Source organism: Phascolarctos cinereus, unplaced genomic scaffold (genome assembly GCF_003287225.1).
Source record: "Phascolarctos cinereus isolate Bilbo 61053 unplaced genomic scaffold, phaCin_HiC Scaffold_2;HRSCAF=192, whole genome shotgun sequence".
NCBI lineage: Eukaryota > Metazoa > Chordata > Mammalia > Diprotodontia > Phascolarctidae > Phascolarctos > Phascolarctos cinereus.
Window position 1 is genome coordinate 133,415,358 of NW_027555625.1, and position 21,173 is coordinate 133,436,530.

Here is a 21,173-nt window from a genome sequence, read left to right on the forward strand (position 1 = left end):
TACTTGATAAGAGTTTCCCTTCCCCTCCCCTTATCAACAGTTTTCCTTCTTATTGCACTTGCAGTGATTTTCTTCGTGTAAAAATTTCTCGTTTCTTTACTCTAAATCACATGTTTTAGCACTGCTGATATTTCTTATTTGTTTAAGAATTTTTACCCTAGGAATGGACAATCAAATTATGATATATGAATGTAATGGAATGTTATTATGTTATAAGAAATGGGGAAAGGGTTAGATTCAGGGAAATTTTGAAAGAAATATAAATTGATATAGATTAAACTAAGAACCAAGAAAAATATAAATAATAACTACAACAGTGACAAAAGAAAAAAAAATCTTAGAATGACTTAAGAATTCTTATCAATGCTGTTATGCACTATGACTCTAGATGATCATTGATGTGTCATACTTACCACAGTGGCAGAGAGGTGATGGCCTAGAAATAAAGAATGAAACATATCTTTTCCAATATGGCCAAGTTGTGGATCTTTTCTTGCTTGCCTCTACTTATTTGTAACAAGAGAGGATATTTAGGGTTTGTTTCTGTTGTAATTTTGTTGTGTTTTATTTTGATGGTGGGTGAGGAGAGTTTAGAGGGGAGGAAGGGATATTAATAACGATGTCCAAAAAAAAGAAGAAAAGAGCATTAGTGAAACATTTACAAAATACGCAGAAGGGAGCAGAAGAAAGTTCAAAGCCACAGATAAACAGAACAGTACTGGAATTACAGTGTTACATTTATTATATACATAAAAAAATAAGCTGCACAGACTTGATATTTATGGTATCAAATGCAATTCTCTCTTGTATTCTTGTCACATAAAAATCCCTATATTTGTTGATGGTTGTACAGTTTCATAATATTTTTTTAGAAAAATAATTATTTCCCCCATAACCATAATTGTGAAATGTTTTGTTTTGTTTTGTTTGGCCAAGTGAGGAAACTCCCTTAGCTAATGCAGACCAACAACTGTTCTGTAACTTAAGAGTATTTGAGAGTTGCTGGGTAAAATCACACTGTCATTGCTTGTCAGAAGCAGGAGTGGAAAACAGTTCTTTCTTTACTGATTCCCTAGTTACTAGTGTCCTTCCCCCTAAAAAAAATCATGTTGCATTCATTTTGTACATAGTCTGTACTGGGGCAGCTGGGTGGCACAGTGGGTAGAGTGCTGGGCCTGGAGTCAGGAAGATCTGAGTGCAAATCCAGCCTCAGACATTTACTGGCTATGTTACCCTAGGCAAGTCACTTAACTCTGTTTACCTCAGTTTCTCATCTGTAAAATGAGCTGGAGAAGGAAATGGCAAACCACTCCAGCATCTTTGCCAAGAAAACTCCAAATGGGGCCATGAAGAGTTGGACATGACTGAAAAACAGCATAGTCTGTATTACTCTCTATATGCCCACATTGTTTCCTCCTCCTTTACCCCATAGAATATAAGCTCTTCGTGGGCAGGGAAAGTGTCATTTTTGTTTTTATAGTCCCAGTGCCTAGTATAGTGATTAGCTCATAATAAATTCTTTTTTTTATTTATTTATTGACTCCTGACTCCTTGACCTTCTTTCTATATACTTCACTAGTCTGCTTATTTTATATGTTGCATCTCTCTTGCGGAAGATACTTCAATCCACTTTCTTCCATTTTTCTTTTTATTTGCAATGTTACCTTTCATAGTTAATTCATGCACCCATTTGGAATATATCGTAGTATATGGTGTAATGTGCTAGTCTAATTCTAGATTTGTTACAATGGTTTCTTAGTAGGTCTAATCACATAAGAAGTCCTTCCCCAAGTATTTTATGTTCTTGTTTTTACTGAACACTGCAATATTGAATTTGATTGTTTCTAATCCTTGCTTAACTAGATGGCTCCATTTATCTACTTTGCTATTCTTTTTTAAAAGAAATAACAATTAGTTTTGATGATAGTTGCTCTATAATTTGCTATCAAGAAGTTTTATTTTCCCTTTATTCCTACTTTCTCTTCTATGATGTCCCTTACCTTTTATTCCTCCAAATGAATTCTACCTTGTATTATAAACTAACCAAACCCTTGGTAATTTAACTTGAATAGATTGCTTTTATTATTTAGCTAGGTTTGGCCTTCAGCAACGACTATCTTCCCCATTACTTAATTCACTCTTTCTTTAAATAAGATTTTGCTATTTGTATAGATATAATCAGGAAAGTGGCTTGGAAGATTAACTGCAAAATAAATTATGCATTTTTAGTTATTTTAATGGGGTTTTCCTTTTCAATGTTTTCTCTTGGTTTTGCTTATCAGCATGTAAATGCTGATGAGTTTTACAGATTTAAATTTATTCTGTCACTTTAATGAAGCTATTATCTCAATTTGTTTATTTCTGAATCTTTGTAAGTAAACCATCACATCATATGCAAATAGAGATAATTTTGTCTGTTTTCATTCTGTTCATACCTTTTATTTTCATATCTAATCTTATCAAATTACTAGCATCTCTAAAAATATGTTAAATAATAGTGGAAAAGAAGGCATCGTTGCTTTACTCTTGTATTTATTGGTAAAAATTCTAACATATCCCCATTTCAAATAATGGTAGGATATATATATATATATATATATATAGATAGATAGATAGATAGATAGATAGATATATAGATATATAGATATATATAGATATAGATATAGATATATAGATATATAGATATATAGATATATAGATATATAGATATATAGATATATTCTTTTACTGTATTAAAAAGATGTTTCTATGTCGATGCTTTGTAGGACTTTTTCTAACATAATTAAAAAGTATTTATAAAAAATTCTGCAACTTTTTAATATAATTATGCCATTTCCAGTGGTTATTTTAATATATATGATTCATTATATTGTTTTCCTAATGTTGAGCCATCTTGGTAGTAATTAATGTATTTAATCCAACTTGGTCACAGTGAAGAATTTAGAGGGATATATTGCTGTTGCTTTTGCTAGGATTGTATAGATATAATTATGAGGGCAGCTTGGTAGGTTAACTCCAAAACCTAACAAGCCACCCTCATAATTATATCTATACAATAGCAAAGTCTTATTTAAATAATTTATAACTTTAGACCTATTACTTATTGCTTATAATGATGTAATTATATTTATAATATGTACAAATTTTGTTGAGAAAGAAATTATCATCTCTTCTCTGCTCACCTATAAAGTGGCTGAGGAAGCCTCCAACTTCCCTTTTCTCTCTGTGCTATATCTCCAAAAAATATATGGATTCACTTAAAGGGAAGCATGGGGTTCAGTTTAGAATTCATTACTTTCTCTGTTCCTTTACCTGATTTTTAAAGTATCTTTAAGTATTTTGCTCTTTGATTGTATCTTTGTTCTTCCTTTTATCAGTTTGATTTTTTTTTCTTTTAAAGCTGGTTCTGTTACTCAGATTTTCCTTCACAACTGTACTCAGTTACTTTTCTTCTGTTTCTCTACAGTAGAGTGCTTACAAATTTCTCCCTTTTGTTGAAGGTCTAAATTTTCTCTTGATGATCAAGCTTAGCTTTGCAGGACATGTTATTTTGGTTTGCAACTTGAATTCCTTTCCTCCTTTGAATGCTAGAGTCAATTATTTCCTCAATTTTTTTGTGTGTGTGGCTGAAATTATCCTAAGTTATTTGAATTCATGTTTCTTCATAGCTCACCAATCAATCAAAAGCATTTTAAGCTATGTGTCAAGTGCATATTCATTAGAAATAGCTATCTACATAATTCCTTTTATTTCCTTTATCATTTCCTGGGTTAGGTTTCAGAACTGAATGATTTTCTTAAAAGGAGTATGGTAGAGTGTATCTCAATTTTCAAAAAATAATTTAAATATCATGGGTATTAACTGACTTTTAAATATTACTTAGAAATTAGAAATAAATTATAAATAAATCTAGACCAGATTTCTCTCCCCCTTTGTAATTCCTTAATAACTTGTTCATTTTCATTACCTAGGATTGGGTTATTTAAGATCTCTATGTCATATTCTTTCAGTTTAGGTATTTTACGTTGTTGTAGGTAATCCATTTAAAAAATTCTTGTGTTTTTTTCTTATATAGAAATACATATACATATATACTTAATTCTGATTATTGTTTTTAATTTTCTTACTGTGTTTTGAGTACATCTTATCAGATTTTATTTTTGGCAAATTCATTTTGTTCTTTTTTAAATCAGGTTACCTAAAGGGATATCAATTTTGCTAGTCTTTTCAAAGAAACTGAGTTTTGTTCATTCTTTTTTTGTTTTCTACTTCATCTTTATCTCTTCCAATTTTAAAGATTTCCTCCTTTATACTTATTATCCTCTAGTTGTTTTTTTTAATTGCATATTCAGTTCATTAATTCTCTGTTTTCCTATTTGGTTAATGGATGTTTTCAGAGACATAATTTTTCCTCTGAAAACTAATGTAGCTACAACCCCAAAACTTTGGTATGTTGCATCACTATTTGCTCTCTTTCACACAGTCATTAATTGTTCTATTATTTGTTCTTTGACCTGCTCATTATTCAGAATGTCATTTAGTTCTGTGTTTTGTTTATGTTCTCTCTATTAATAACTACTTTAATTGTGTTATGATCTATAAAGAATATGTTTAGTATTTCTGCTTTTTTACATTTATAATTGCTCAGTCATAGCACATAGTCTATTTTGGAAAAGAAGATCATGTAGTGCTGAGAAGTCTGTACACATACACAATACATCACACACACACACACACACACACACACACACACACACACGTGTATAATTTGAGGCAGTGTGGTGCAGCAGAATAAGCACTAGATTGGGCATCAGAGATCATCAGAATTGCCAGGTATGAATCTTGGCTTTGTCACTTAAAATCGTGTACAAGTCACTTTTCTCGATGCTTCAGTATCCTCATCTCTAAAATGAAAAGGTTGTGTTGAATGACTGTGAGGTCCCTTCTATATTTAGAATTCTAAATATAGAAAAGTTAATGTTGCCATTATTCAGAATACGCCACAAGTCTTTCAGCTTTAACTTTTCCATCAGAACTTGTTTAGCTCAATATTTCTCATTAAAATCTCATATATAACTATAGCACTACTATCTCTGTCTTTTGCAACTCAGCTAAATTTTTCTTTAGGAATTTATATCTATGCTATTTGGTTCACATGTGTATTTAACATCAATGATGTTTCATTATCAATATTAGTTTTAAGCATGATGCTGAATCCCTGTTTCTCTTGACTTTATGACTTTGTATTTTTGCTTTATTTGATGATCTGATCAAGAATCCTGCTTTTTGAAAAGTTACTTAATGCATGTCATTGGTCCTGCCTCTCATTTTCATTCTGCACATATTTTGTAAAAGTATTTGTTAGGTTAAAAAAGAGGGGAGGAGAGAAATACGTACAAAAAACAAAGTAAAACAAAAAACATTGAGTTTATTTTCTTATTCATCATGTCATTCCTTTGTTTTATTGGATTGTTTAATCCAGATTGTAGCACTTCCTGACCTAGAGTAAACTGTAACTGGAAAATAAATAAAAATACAATATATAAAAATACAATACAACATAGATAATGTTACTTTATGATTTTATTTTTTTTGTTTTGTTTTGTTAGGCAATGGGATTAAGTGACTTGCCCAGGATAACATAGCTATTAAGTGTCAAGTGTCTGAGGCTGGATTTGAACTCAAGTCCTCCTGACACCAGGGCAAGCACTCTATCCACTGTGCTACTTAGCTGCCCCCTACTTTGTGATTTTCTAAATCAATATATAGCTCACAGGTATCTGTTTCTATTTTATTTTGACATTACTGTTTTAGTCTATTTATAATTAGGGATGTGATTATTCTATCATATCTGACTTTTCACAACTCCAATTGGGGTTTTCTTGGCAAAGATATTGCAGCGGTTTGCCATTTCTGTCTCCAGCTCATTTTACAGATGAGGAAACTGAGGAAAACAGCCAGGGTCACATAGCTATTAAGTGCCTGAAGCTGCATTTGAACTCAGGTCTTCCTGACTCCAGGGCTGGTGCTCTATCCGTTGTGCCACCTAGCTACCCTGTGAAATTTACCATTTGCCTTTAAATTTTAAGCATTTTCTTCTTTTGTTACTGGCTACTATTTCACTTCCATCTGGGTTAAATATGCCTTTGTTGGATAGTCTGGGAATTGCATCACTATGTATAACAACCAACCTACATATTAACTTTGAGACTGTGACTTTTGTTTTCCATAATGAGGAAGGCAACATAGTAGAAACACAGGAAGGGAGCTGATCCAGCCATTTGTGCCAGAAGATGGCATGGCCTCCAATTTCTACCCAAGCTGGACCATATGCAGATAGTACAGTTCAGCAGGGTAAATAATATGAGAAAGAAGCAATATAAACAGCTGGTTATGGTAAGTGACATGAGGAAGCAGGTGGGATCTTAGTGGGAGAGAAACAGCAAGGTGGTAACTAGAGGCCTTAGGGACAGTTTCCCCTGAGTGAATTTTTGTGTCCTGCTGGGACTTCTGCACTACGGAAAAGGAAACCAATATATCTCATTCCATCTGTGTCCCCTCAGTTCACCAGGCATGTCTGTAACTATATTTGCAGACTTGGGAGTCTGGTGCAAATTACATATGAAGAACTGGCCAGTGATGAGCTAATTTCTACAGCCTTTGCCTTGTTGAATGGCTCATACAACACAAGTGGGACCATTGCCCCTCCCTTAGGAAGTGTTAAAGGACAGGGGACCCTAACCACAATTCAAGGTAAGGTGAAAAGGAAACTGTAGGCTTTAGAGTGACAAGAGTTGAACAAGACTAATTCTCAAAGACATCTTTGGTTTCCCCAGTATCATTCATTTTGGATTTATTTGGCTTCTCCATCATGCCCCCATGCGCCTGCCTCCACCCTTTTCACAGTAAATTCATCACTGTGAAATCTTACCGTGTGTATAATCCAACTAGTCTTGTTACCTTCAACCTCATCAGATCCCTCTGTTCCCTCTTATTGGAGGGTGGAGCCATACACTCTTTCATTGAAGGAGGGGAATAGCACCTACATCTCCTGAAATATCTCCTCATTTCCCACCTAACAGACCTAATACTGAATTTTGCCTCAGTTCCTCAACTGTAAAATGGGGCTACCTCCTAAGGCTTTTAGAAGGATCAAATGAGATAAAGCACTTCGCACAGTGCCTGGGACATAGTAGATGCCTATCCCCTTCATTCCCCTTCCAAATCCAGGCTCGGCCCCTTTATTCATTTCATGACCTTGAACAAATCACTTTTCTTTCCTGGATATCAGCTGCATTATTGACTCCTCTCCACAGAACTTTCTCTAGAATTTCCCTTTCAACTTCCTTTTACTTGTTGTCTTCTTTGATTAGAATATAAGCTCCTTGGGGCAAAGACTATCTTTCTTTCTGCTTGTATTTGTATTCCTAGCACTTAGCACAGCCCCTGAAATGTAGTAAGTATGTGATAAATGTTTGTTGACTGACTGATCTCTAAAACAGAGGATTTGTGTGAGATGATTTATCTTCCAATTCTAAAGCCTATAATCCTGAGACTGTCTCTAATGAAATTAAGGGGACAAAAGATGCAACAATCAGTTGTATGTATGTATGTATGTGTGTATGTGTATTATATACATATATATTTGTATGTATGTATGTATATGGGTGTGTGTGTGTGTGTGTGTGTGTGTGTGTGTGTGTGTGTGTAATCTCCAACAATAATCTCCTAGCAATAAGTGCTGAAGTAGGTTTAGGTGTGTAGTAGGGACATTAGGAGAGTATGGCAATCAATAGTAAACAAAGACCTGGCAGATCTAATAACAGGGCCAGTGGGAAGTAGATGGTGCCAGGGCAGTAGTGGTAGTAGTAGTAGTTATAGTAGTAGTAGCAGTCGCAGTAGCAGCAACAGCAGTAGTAGTAATAGGAGGAGGAGGAGGAGAAAGAGGAAGGAGGAGGAGAAAGAGGAGAGGTAGTGGCACAGAGGATAGAGCATTGGGCTTGGAACCAAGAAGATTCATCTTCCTGAGTTCAAATCTGGTCTCAGACAATTACTAGCTGTGTGACTCTGGGCAAGTCAGTTAACCCTGTTTGTCTCAGTTTTTCATGTAAAATGAGCTGGGGAAGGAAATGGCAAAACCACTCTAGTATCTTTTCTAAGAAAATCCCAAATGGGGTCACAAAGAGTTAGACACAACTGAACAACAACAACAACAACGACAAAGTTGTAATTAAAAATAACAAGCATTCCCGAGGACGTTTTGGGGCAGCTAGGTGGCGCAGTGGATAGAGCACTGGCCCTGGATTCAGGAGGACCTGAGTTCAAATCTGGACTCAGACACATAACACTTACTAGCTGTGTGACCCTGGGCAAGTCATTTAACCCCATTGCCTAGCAAAAATAAATAAATAAATAATAATAAGCATTATATAATCTTACCATATACCGGGCACTGTGCAAATCACTTTAGAAATATTATCTCACTTGATCCTCACAACAGCCATGGAAGGTAGGTATCCCCATTTTACAGATGAGGAAACTGAAGCAAAGAGAGGTTAAGGGACTTGCCCAGGATCATACAGCTAATAAGTCTCTAAGGCTGGATTTGAACTCAGACCTTCCTGACTTCAGATTCAGCACTCTATCCACTGGATTTCCTAGCTGCTGAATAAGGTAGCCAGGTAACCAATCAGTGGTTACTGAGCTTACTGTGTGAACACACAGGCAGCCTGCCTCAAGCAAGCCTGGGAATGAAGAGCAGGGACTTGGCTGGGGTACAGTGTCCTTGTCCCCAAGAAATGAGGCTGTAAGCTAGGAGACCTAGAGAGAGGCTTAAGCCAGGAGGAAGGTGATGGATAAAAGGTGACAGCTTGGTCATAACAGATAAAGCAAGAGCACAAGGCAACGGAGGGACCAGCAGCAGAATAGATCCTCTGCACCCTTTGAGCTGTAACTCTAAGGGACAATATTTCTTTCTTTCTCAAGGTCAAGAATGAGTCAAGGACCTGGACCATAGCTCTCTCCCCTGGTACTACTCCAGAAATCACAGCTGGAGTTACGTTATAGAATTACAGTCACAGAATTGTAAGAATCTCAGAAACCATCTAGTCTTAATTCATATATGGACAAGGATTCTTTTTGTAACATACTCAGCAAGGGATCATCCAGTCTTTGCCAGAAGACTTCTACTGAGAGAAAAACCTACTTCCTCTGGGGTCATCTATTTTGAATTTATAAAGTTCTATTAAGAAAGCTGTCTTTGCATCAAAGCTTAATATGAACATTATCCAACTTCTGCCTCTGGGACCAAGTAGAATAAATTTAATCCCTCTTATATGCCACAGAACTTCAGATCCCTTGAAGGCAGTTATCATGGCCCACCTCAAGTCCTTTGCACATAAATGATTTAATAGATGCTAGTTGCATATTAATATAACATTATCATGTGTATTAGTAACCTCTTTCCCAAAACCCATTGGTATAGGACTCCCTCCTGTATGATGGATAGGGCAAGAGGTTCAATTCTCACTTAGTTCCACTTTAGGAAGACATTATTTGAGTGCTCCTGCCTTCCAACTTTGAGAGAGAAGGTAGAAGAAGACAACATGCTTTCAGGTTACTGAAGGAAAAGACACCGGGAAGAGATGAGAGGACCATTATATCCCTATTCCCAGATGGCTATTCTAGAGACTTTGGGAAGTTTCTCCTTGGATCATGGAACTCTCTTGGTTGAGCTGAGTTAACTCACTCCAAATGAGAGAGCTCCATCATTCTGCACTGTGTGGTATGTATTCTCCTATGCATATATTCTTTGATTTCTGTTTTGCTAAGATTCGAATAAACAGGTTTCTTTGTTATATGTGTTCCATGTGTGTTGACTGTGGATAGTGATTGGACAGAGAGCTTGGCATTCTCCTTCCCCCCAAAATGGCAAAGAAATCAAAAGTTGCATGAACCTAATCATATCCCCTAGATGAACAACATTTAAGGGAACAGATATAATCTAGCCCAGTACCCCCTTTCTTTGAGGAGAGTAAAGTAGAGTTGTGGCCTCCAAGCCCACTTCCTGTTTTTCCTTCTGGCAGTAATGAAAGTCTCCCTTGGAGAAGGGTTGGGGGGAGAAGAGGCTAGAGATGTCTATTCTGGCTTACTTTGAGCCATACACACAAGGACAGTGCTTTGCCATACGTATGGGCCTCTCTACACACGTGGGACCCATACTTAACTCACTACAAAGATATGACAAGTTATTATTTTGGATAAATAGGAAAGCCCAATCAATCAATCCTGACATGTGATTTCAACAGTATTGGGAACCCACAATTGGAAATTGATTCCAGTAGCAACTTGTGTACCAATTGAAATCTTAGAGAATCACCTGTGGCATTGAGACTTAAAATATTTGCCCATGGTCCCCAGCTAGTACTGTCAGAGATTGTCCTGATTGCAAATATATCCCTCTGTCCACTATATCATGCTGCTTCTTCACACTGTCAATATAATATATACTAATTAATATTCCTGCCTCAAACTCTATTACCTGCTGCCAAATTCCCCTGACACTTTGCCCACTGGCTGGGACCTCTGCCTATTGTCTAGTCCCACACTTCTTTGTTGCCAACTACCCACTTGCCTGGACATTTTCCTATTGCCAATTGCTGGCATAACTCCTGATCACCTGCTTTGTCCCTGTGGAACTGTCTGGCCTCCAGATCCAGGTCATTACCAGCCTGACCTGCCCAAGAGCCAACTAAGCCCCAGTTGTGATAATGATTATGTTTCGGGCAAGACTTTCTATCTCCCAAGGTATTTTGTTCCATTAAAAATAACAAACTAGAATGGGATAGAAAGACTTCTGAATTTAATGTAAGTACAAAATGAAGAGAGAGTCATGCAGGACTCAATAATGCTACAGAGAGCACTTTCAACATTGGCTAATTAGAAAAAGGAACACTAAAGGAGATTATAAGGATTCAAGAGGATGAAATAAGGAACCATATGGGGGTTACCCTTGATGAAATCAAGGAATTTAAGGGATTCAACTTAATTCAGGGTAGAAGAGAAAGACCTCCTGGGTAATCAATATGTACCACAGCCTCCACCACCATAATTGTCACTCTGCTGACCCCAGAACTTCCTAGATGAATTTATCAAGTCTGGACTGTCGAGTCATTTCTCTTCTCCAGGCCTCAGTTTCCCTATATCCAAAACAAGAGAATAAGGTTTTTCCCCCTCAAATTTGGCCATTTTATGATTTGGATGTATCACATCCCCCTCTTTTTCTTTCTTTCTTATTTTTCAATCATTAGATCTCCTCCCTGGGTTAATCCTCCAAGTCTTTTGGAATGTTCCCCTCTTTTTCAATGATCTATAATGATTCTGTATTGCCTACCTCACTAAATCCAAAATTCTCATCCTTGTCACACCTTATTTGCCCAAGGTTATTGCTTCCTATTAATCTTTAATATGTGATCATTACTTCATCCAGGCCAGAGTAATTATCTCAGTACCATACCATGTTCAATTTATCCAAGACTTTGCTCATGCTGCTTCTCCAAGTTGAAATTATCTCCTCCCTTTCTTCCTCCCCCTTTCAAAATCCTACCCAACCTCCAAGAACTTATCAATTTCAGAAAATCTGGTGGAGTGGGAAGAATACTGGATTTGAACTCGAAATACACTTTTTTGAATTTCAATTGTCATTTTCTACTTGTGTGGCATTAAATGAGACCCTTCTCTTCTTTGGGTGTCAATTTCTTAATCTATAAATTGAGAAGTACTGGATGGAAAGATATCTAAGGTCTAATTCCAGTTGGATAATCCTTGTTCTGGCCTACCTTTGCTCAAAGTGGATTCTCCTTTCTCTTGACTCCTACTGAACTTTTAGTCAGCATCAACTGTCTCGTGTCCTTTACAGTGTTCTCTCCCCAGAGATATGGTTGTTGTCGTTCAGTAGTTTCAGGTGTGTCTGACTCTTTGTGACCCCATTTGGGGTTTGCCATTTTCTTCTCCAGATCATTTTACAGATGAGGGAACTGAGGCAAACTCGGTGACTTACCCAGAGTTACACAGCTAGTAAGTTTCTGAGGCCAGATTTGAAGTCAGGTCTTCCTGACTCCTGGAGCTCTATCTATTGCACCACCTAGCTGTCCTCAGATATATTATAATGTCCTAAGGATGAGACCTAAACCTACTCCATTAGTATGATAAAATACCGAGTCCAGTGATAGTTGAAAATTAAATGAGTGTATTGACTAATTACACAGAGAGATCAGTAGAGGAACACCTTGAAAGTGAGATTGTTTACTTCTTGATGGGTTTAGACTCCAGAGTGATGGGTTTTTCTGACATCTCGAAGCTATTATATCTTGCTGGTTGGTAACATTACCAACTGATTTAAGCAACTGAGAACAAAAGGAATTAAGGAGTGAAGCATTTAGTTTTGATGATACTAAAGTGACCTGAGAGATTTTGCAAGTCAAAATTTCAGTGCAGTTTATAACAAGTATTACAGAGTTAAAACAAAGAACTGACAGGCCCCATTTGGGGTTTTGTTGGCAAAGATACTAGAGTGGAGAGAGGAGGCCTTTCCCTTGGTTCCTTAAATAACTGCAATGGATTCTTCCTCTTTACTTCAAGGCTTCTTTGGATGTCTTAAAAAACAAAATGAATCTCCCAGGAACCTTTTAACACCTACTAATTGGCTGTGCCAACTTGGACAACCAATTTAACTGCTCTGATCCCCTAACTTCCTTATCAACCTACCACCATTGTTATAGGTTGGATGATTGAACCCAAACAAAGAGAGAAAAGATTAGAGAATGGTAAAACAAATACACCTGTATTTATGTGTAAAATGAGGAAGGTGGCTAGTTACTACTAGATGACCTTTAAGATAACCCCCAGCTCTGAAAATGTCTGATTCTATGTTTATATCATCAACTCTTTCAGATCTAATATTCCTGTCTGGCAATGGAATATAAAATATTTATACCTCTTTTAGTTTTCCCTTATGGCCAGAGAAGAAAATGAGTTAGAACTGCAGAGAGGAAAGTATAGGAAGAAAAACATAGAAGATAGTCTGATAAAATCAGAAAATGGCAAGGAATATAGCAAAAGGAGTCAAAAGCCAAAAGTGGAAAATGGCAACCCAAAGAGTGGGAGATGAAAGACAGAGAAGGAGGAGAAAAATAGGAAGAAGACAGAGACAAAGACACAGATATGAATGAAGCAAAAGTCAAAGGCCAGGGGGCAGCTAGGTGGCATAATGGATAAAGTACCAGCCCTGAAGTCAGAAGGACCTGAGTTCTAATCTGGCCTCAGACCGCACACTTAACACTTACTAGCTGGGGGACCCTGGGAAAGTCACTTAACCTCAATTGCCTAAAAAACAATTTTTTAAAAAAAGTCAAAGGCCACACCATCAATGACAATGGAATATCTTGGGTGCTATAGGTCACAGATTCTTGATAAGAAATTAGTAAGCCCAGATGTTATATCTTCTTCATTCTACAATCAGGTCTGTAGACAGAGAACATAGACAGGGGATTTAGATTGGAAGAAGACCTTGTTGTTCAGTCATTTCAGTCATGACTAATTCTTCATGACCCTATTTGGGGTTTTCTTGGCAAAGATACTAGAGTTATTTGCTATCTCCTTCTCCAGTTCATTTTATAGATGAGGAAACTGAGGCAAAGAAGGCTAAGTGACTTACCCAGGATTACACAGCTAATAAATGTCTGAGGCCAGATTTGAACTCAGAAAGTCTTCTTGAGTGTAGGCCTGGTGCTCTATCTACTGAACCACCTAGCTGCCCAGGAGAGGGCCTTAGTGAACATCTAATCCAATCATCTTCATTTCATCAATGAGGATTTCAAGGTCTGGGACAAAGGAAACATTCTCTATTCTTGTGCACCCAGGAGTTCAGAAATTCCTAACCCGAAGCCTTTATCCATCTATAGTTAGTGGTTAAATAAAGAAATAAAGAATAAAATAAAATAACCTGAGTGCTCAAGTTGCTAAGAGTAATGGGCACTAGTGAGAACTGTCCCCAGATTAGACTAATTAGGCTTTTGTTAGCAAGTGCTGCCCAAAGGTTTCTCCTGTCTCTGTTTTTTTAGAGATGGTGCCTAATGAAAAAGATATTACTCTTTCAAACACTAAAATAATAAATGGTGGTAAAGACTAATAAAAGTTTAGTTTTCATTTGTTTAAATTGCCTTGATTTTATAGAATTAAGGAAATCTATGAAAGGGATCCATATTTATAAAACAAATAAATTAGGAGAAAAATTGCGTCTTATTTTTATTTTCCCCCCACCCCAACAAATATACTAACAGATTAAACTACTATTCTAGATTTCAATTGTAAGTAGGAAAACAGGGATGAGGATTCAGGAATTTTCCAGAACAGGGTTTCCCATTCCTCTTTGCTGAATGGTGCAGATGTCCATTTTCCCCTGACGCATTAGAAAATAATGTAGGAAAATATTTCTATAAAATACCTCTGATAAAATTTTAGTATCTGAAATATACAGACAACTAATAGATAGCGACAGAGCTATATCTATATCCCAAAATTATTCCTCATTAGAGAAGTGATCAAAGTTCTAAAAAGCATTACAAACTAGTAAAAAAAGTTGAAAATGTCCCAAGTCACTATTAATGAGGAATTCTGAAGTTTTACCACAGATCCAGCAAACTGGCAAGGATGACTGCTGATAGAAATAGTCAATGTTGGTGAAAAGATAAGCACACTAATACATTGTTTGTGGAGCTATGAATTGGTATATTCACATCGCCATTCTGGAAAATAATGTGGAGTTATGACAAATAAAATGACTCTACACTTTGAGCGAGAGACTCTACTACTTGGTGTATATCCAAGGTCATTGTCAAAAGGAAAGGCTCTATATACACCAAAATACTTATAGCAGCACTTTTGGTGGTAACAAAGAACTGAAATCAAAGTCAATGCCAATCAATTGGGGAAAGGCAAAACAAATGTTAGTGCATGAAGACAATGGAATATTGCTATGCTTTAAGAAACAATGAGTGTGATAACAAGCATTGAAAGAATGACAAGAATTGATATAAAGTAAAGCACACTTTGCCAAAAAACGAAATACATAATGATAAAAACAATGTAAATCAAAAGAATAAAGAACATAAAATAATTAAAGCTGAATTTGTGAAAGTATAACAAATAATTTGTCATTGTTCAGTTGCTCAGTTGTGTCTGATTCTTCACGACCCCATGGACCATAGCACACCAGGCCCTTCCACCCTCCACTCTCTCTCAAAGTCTATCCAAATTCACATTCATTGTTTCTATGACATTGCCTATCCACCTCATCCTTTACAATCCCCTTTTCCTTTTGCTACAACAAAAAGCTTGCTCCCAAACAAGAGATAAATTTTCTCTTGCCCCTCTTCCTAACTCTGTTCCCAACTTTGTCTGACTTTGAAAAGTGACTCCTTGCTGGGTATCTTCATACTGTCATTCCTCCTACACCCCAGCTCTTTTGTGTGTGTGCAGTCTTACCACCATTGGAATGTAAGCTCCTTGTAGGCAAGGATTGAGTGAGACTGATATGGGGGAAAGCCTTAGGTGAAATAAAAACAAAAGACATCAATGAAAACCTAGAGCTGTGCTTTTTGTTTGTTTATTTGTTTGTTTTGGCAAAGCCTGAGTGGGACAAAGAGCACTCACAGAATCCAAGACCCTAGACTTAGGCAGCACATCACACTTTGGGGTACTCTAATTGCTAGAATATTTTTTTCTTATAGCACATTTACGTGCTTCTTTGCAACTTCTACCCACTGATCCTAGTCCTGCCCTTTGTAACTAAGAAGAACATTTTTAATCCTTCTTTCATAAGACAATCCTTCAAATACTTAAAGACAGCTAAAGGTTTACATTCTCTCAACAACCCAAATTTCTTGAAATATTCCTGCTATGACCTGGCTTTCTATGCTCTTACCAGCCTGGTGATCTTTGTCCTTCCTCAGAAGCTTTTAAGCTTCACATCTAGTCCTAGGTTTCAAATCCAAGAGCAATTTCCATGATTTTAAAAGTGAATTACTATAAGAGAATCCATTTCCAAAAGGCCACTTGCTGAAAGGCCATGAACCCTATTATTTTTTACTTTCAAAATGATGAAATATTGCAGGGGGCTCTTGAAGGAGATTGTACTGTTCACACCATCCAGAGATCTCCAGGAAGAAACATGACAACTATTTACTAAGTAACTCAAAATTCTATGGAACTTTGAGAATTGTAAAGCATTCTTCATGATGACTCTATCAGATCAGGTAACGCAAGTATTGTATTCACCCCATTAATTAATAAGCATTTATTAAGTGCCTGCTATGTTCCAGGCACTGGGGATAAGACAAAAAGGGAACAATTCCTACTCTGCAGGATCTTATGTTCTAATAGGGAGGACAACAAGCAAATATATAAGTATATACAGAATAACCGTAAAGAGAATAAAAACAAAGTATTTAAATATAAAATAGTTTGGGAAAGAAGGCATTAGTAATTGGAAGGTATTGGGAAAGTTTTATGTAGAAAACAGTATTTTGAACTGCATCTTGGTGAAAGAGAGGTATTCCATAAGATTAAGGCAAGGAGGAAGTACATTCTTTGTATCATTCTTTGTGTCCAAGGCAAAGGAATAGCTGTGGGAAATGGGAGATGGACTATAATGTGTGAGGGAAAGAAGAAGTTTTGGGTGGATCACACAGCGAAGAGGAAGTAATACATCATGAGGGTAGAAAGTTACATTGAGGCCATGTTTTTGAATATTAAACAGGGTAGTTTATGTTTTATCCTAGAAGTAAAATAGGGCCACTGGGGTTTATTGAGCAATCAGTTCTGCACCCATTGACAACTCTGTGGAAGACAGATTACAAAGGGGATACATTTGAGACAGTGAGATCAATGAGGAGTCTTGTACAATAATCTAGGTGAGCATTGATGAAGGTCTGAAGTAAGGGGGTATCAGAGTGAGTAGAAAGAGTAGGTCAGATGCAAGAGAGGGAGGGGTTGACATGCATACATCTGGTAACTAATTGGATATTTAGAGTGAAGGAGAGTGAAGAGTTGAGGATGACAGTAGGTTATGAGTGTAATCAACATAAAGAATGGTTGTTCCTTAGACAGAAAAAAGGAAGTCTAGAAGAGGGGAGAGTTAGAGAAAAAAAGATGATGAGTTCTGTTTTACACACATAAAATTTGAAATACCTATGCATTATCTAGTTTGAAATGTCCAATAGGGGAGGGCAAAGCCAGGACAGTAGAGTAACAGGAAATGTAGCTGACTCCACACAACTCCAACCCAACTCCACAAAGATCTGGAAAATGCACTGGATTGAGTCCTGATTGGGAAATCTAGGGGGAAACAATCACAGTGAGTCATATTTTTGACCCCAGACATCCTAGGGAAACTGAGAGACCTGCAGACAGTGGGGATGAGGACTGGCCAGCAGTGTGCCACATGAAGCATCCCAGTGTTCAGGGCAAAAAGAGGTCCCAGACCTATTTAGATTTCAGAAAAAGAAATTGGACCACCTATAAATGAATGCCCAAAGGGAAAGAAAAGAAAACAAACCTATCACCAGAACAATTTCCAAGAAATTAGATTAAACATTTAAAAAAATGAATTCCAATATTACATAAGCTGTTTAGAAAAAAATAGGAAAATAAAAGGTTTCAAGATAGTCCTTCAATGGCACAAACATGGTATTAATACCTAAACCATGGAGGGTCAAATACAGAAACTATAGACCAATATCCCTAAAGAATATTTATTAAAAAACATTTTAATCAAAATATTAGCAAGGACTCTACAGCAATATATCACAAAGATTATACTCTAGGACCACAGATTGGATTTGTACCAGTAATACAGGATTATTTTAATATTTGGAAAACTATAAACATAATTGACATTAATAGCACAAACAACATAATTATATTATTATATCAATAGATACTCAAAAAGGCTTTGACAAGATAACACACATTTGTTAAAAAAAAAATTAGAAAGCATATGAATAAAAGGATCTTTCCTTAATTGTTAAGTAGTGTATATATATGTATATGTGTGTGTGTGTGTGTGTGTGTGTGTGTGTGTGTGTGTGTGTGTGTGTGTGTGTGTGTGTATATATATATATATATAAAACCAAGAGTCAGCATTATCTGTAATAGAAGATTAACAAGAGGCTTTTCTCATAGCATCAGGCATGAAGCAAGATGTCCACCATTATCATCGCTATTTGATATAGTACTAGGAATGTTAGCTTTAACAATAAAACAAAAGAAGGAAATTGAAGGAAGAAGCATAGTAAAAAAAAAAAAAGAAACAAAATTATCTCTTTTTTAGACAACATGATGGTTTAGAGAACTCTGGAGAGTCAACTGAAAATCTAATTGAAATTATAATAATAGCTAGCATTTATATAGTGATTTAAGCTTTGCAAAGCACTTTAAAAATAATTATCTCATTGAAACAATTTAAAACTTTAGCAAAATTGCAGGATATAAAATAAACCTACATGAATCACCAGCACTTCTGTATGTTATCAACAAGATCCAGCAAGAAAGATAGAAAGAGAAGTTCCACCTAAAATTACTAAGGAAAATATAAAATATTTGAGAATCTACATATTCATAGACATAAACAACTGATAAGAAACAGAACATTTAATAATAGAGTATACAGATACTCAGCAGAGAGTAGCAAATGAATCTAGCAACCTACTGATAAACCCAAAGATTCCAATTAAGGGGGCAAGAACTCACTATTCAACAAACACTGTTAGGAAAACTGGAAAGCACAGTGACAGAAAGTAGGTATAATTCAACATCTCACATCATATGCCATATACACTATACCAAGATAATTTCCAAGTGGGTACTTGGCTTAGACACAAAGGGTGACATCATAAACAGATTAGAAAAGCAAGGAAGACATAGCATCTACTGATAGTGGGAAAGTCCATGCCCAAATGAGAGATAAAGATGATCACAGTAGATAAAATGAACAATTTTGATTATATAAAATTAAAAAGATTTTGCATGAAATTCAGCTAAAATTATAAAAAGTCAGATAAAAGGGAAAAAGAATATTTGCATCAAGTTTCTCTGATAGTCTCATTTCTGAGATATGGAGAGAATTATTCAAATTTTGACAATAAGATCCTTTCTCTATTTGATAAATGGTTAAATGATATTAAGATGCAGTTTTTAGAGGAAGGATTCCAAGCTAATAATAGCTAAATGAAAAAAGATGTTCTAAATCATTAAAGTAGCAAAATGTGAATTAAAACAATTCTGAAGTACCATCTCATGCCCTTCAGATTGGCAAAGTTGACAAAAAAGGAAAATGACAAATGCTGTCGGGGTTATGAAAACAGGTACATTAATACACAGTTGGTGGAACTGTGAACTGGTAGAGCCATCCTGTAAAGTAATTTGGAAGTACACCCCAAAGGCTATTGACCCAGTGATACTACTGCTTTTAAGCTTATACCCCAAAGACAACAAAGATAGAGGGAAATAAACTATACACACCAAAAAAAGGGATTTATAGTAGTTTTTTGTGTGGTGACAAATAATTAGAAACTGACTGATGGGGTGCCTACAAACTAGGGAATGGGTGGACAAGTTACAGCTGTAAATGTGATAGGAAACCACTGTGTTGTAAACATTTGACGGAAATAGTTTCAGAGAAACCTGTGAAGATTTATATGAACTGATACAGAGCAAAGGGAGCAGAACCAAGAGAACAATTTGTACAATAATAACAATATTGTAAAGACAAAAAATTATGAAAGATTTGGGAGTACTTATCAAAATCAATGATGCATCATAATTCCAGAGAACTCATTATGAAACATACTGCCTATCTCCTGATAGAAAAGGATGGATTCAGAGTATGGAGTTGAGATATTTTATAGGCATGGCCAATATAAGAATTTGTTTTGCTTGACCATACATACATGTTTTTGACAGAGGTTTTGTTTTCCTGGCTATCTCAATGTGGGTGGGAAGAGATAGGAGCGAGAGAGGGTTGATTTTCATTAGAAAATAATTAATTAATATAAAAGGAATTGCAGGATTGATGCTCGAGAGAAACTGGGGCTAGATATATTAATAGAACTCTGAGTTATCTGCAAAGAATTGACAGTTATACCCATGGGCACTGTTGAGGTCACTGAGGGAGTATTGAAAGAAAAAATAAGAGGGCCCAGGCCAGAGTTGGTAATATCTACAGGCCATGACACAGCTGATCTTAGAGTGGAAGGGACTGAGGAACAGAAATGGTAAGTGACTTGTCCAAAGTTAAGTTTCAGAGTCAAGTTTGAATTCAGGCTAACTTCAGATCCAGGGAGCTTTCCATGATATCAGATATTTTGTAAAAATATCTTTCTAAGCACAATGCCCATTTTTCACATGGCTATACCTGAGCAGATCACTCTTATTTTAAAGCATAGCAGTATTTCAACACATCAACACCATATTTGAATCCCCTTATGCCATGTCAAAACATCATCATTTTTCAAAAAAATGGAAGAAAAATCCTCACACTCAAGATACTGGTGCTTATAGACCATAAGTCTTGGCCTGCATTCTGGCTTCCTGAAACTATGTATGTTTATAGAAGCCAGAAACAGATTCAGCCAAGATCAGTTAGGGACTCCCCAAATGGTTTTAAGATATCACTTCTCTAGTAAATATCAATTTTAGTATAACTAAAAATTGATGAGTCTGGCAGGTAGCGCAGCAGATAGAGCACTGGATTGGAAACAGGAAGACTCAAATTTAAACCCTGCTTTAGACACTTATTAGCTGTATGATTCTGGGCAAGTCATTTACCTCTCTCAATCTCCATTTCCTCACCTGTAAAACAAGGATAATAATAGAATCTATCTCCCAGGGGTGCTGTGAGACTCAAATGAGATAATATTTGTGAAGTGTTTTGCAAACTTTAAAATAACTCTGTAAATGCTAGTTATTATTATTGTTGCTGTTGCTATTTTTATAAATTAAGTTGTTTCTTTGAGAGGCAGAATGATATAGACTCAGAAGACCTGAGCTTATATCCTAATAGCTTCAATTTCCTCATTGGTAAAATGGGGATAATATTGCTGGCTCTGCTTACCTCA

General features: G+C 36.2%; 1 protein-coding gene across 3 annotated transcripts in view; it reads right to left on the reverse strand.

The window, feature by feature from the left end:
- ZMAT4 (zinc finger matrin-type 4) overlaps positions 1-21,173 on the reverse strand; it is a 732,744-nt gene that overhangs the window by 506,746 nt on the left and 204,825 nt on the right. The gene's annotated exons all lie outside the window — the stretch shown is intronic.